The sequence below is a fragment of the Bison bison genome, unplaced genomic scaffold, assembly GCF_000754665.1.
Source record: "Bison bison bison isolate TAMUID 2011002044 unplaced genomic scaffold, Bison_UMD1.0 scf7180017864535, whole genome shotgun sequence".
NCBI classification, from domain to species: Eukaryota; Metazoa; Chordata; class Mammalia; order Artiodactyla; family Bovidae; genus Bison; species Bison bison.
Genome location: NW_011495084.1, coordinates 13,531,820 through 13,532,362, shown reverse-complemented (window position 1 = coordinate 13,532,362; position 543 = coordinate 13,531,820). Strand labels below are relative to the sequence as shown.

Sequence of the window (543 nt, the reverse complement as noted above, 5' to 3'; positions counted from 1 at the left end):
AAAAAAAAAAAAAAAAAAAACTGACAATTTTGTCTCATATCTTAGAAAATGAGTTTGACTCTGGAGTCTCTCAAGATACAAAACCTGGAAGACAGCTATCATTAGTGTCCTGCACCTCTGATTTGGATAAGAAGGAAAATAGTACAACATATAAATAAACATAAGAAATCCTTTTGCAAGAACTTGAAATCACTGAGTGAAGTTGGAGAAAAAAAAATTACAGAGTAACATCTTGCAATGTGTAAATAATTGTTTCATTTTGTGCCCTTTCCAGGTCCCAGCAGCTCAGGTGATGAGGTGTTTGGCTAGTGCAATTGCTGAGACTTATCGCCTCCCCATTGCTCAGTTATCTAGGTATACAACTGGTGTACCTTCTCAGGCAGATGTTGACCATCCATACCCACAAGAAGTTTTAGTTAGCATAGAAGCCTGCTTACAGTTTTGTAGATAATGTCTCTCTGGGGCTGCGATTGGCCCCTTCCGGCTCTGGCTGCCTGTCACCGGAGGGGGATGGTCTGCAGCCAGCTATCTCTGTTCAGTCCT

At 41.1% G+C, this 543-nt stretch overlaps 1 protein-coding gene across 1 annotated transcript in view; it reads right to left on the bottom strand.

Annotated features, from left to right (window-relative positions):
• The window catches only part of LOC104982649 (multidrug resistance-associated protein 4-like), a 350,332-nt gene that overhangs the window by 205,185 nt on the left and 144,604 nt on the right, over positions 1–543 (bottom strand).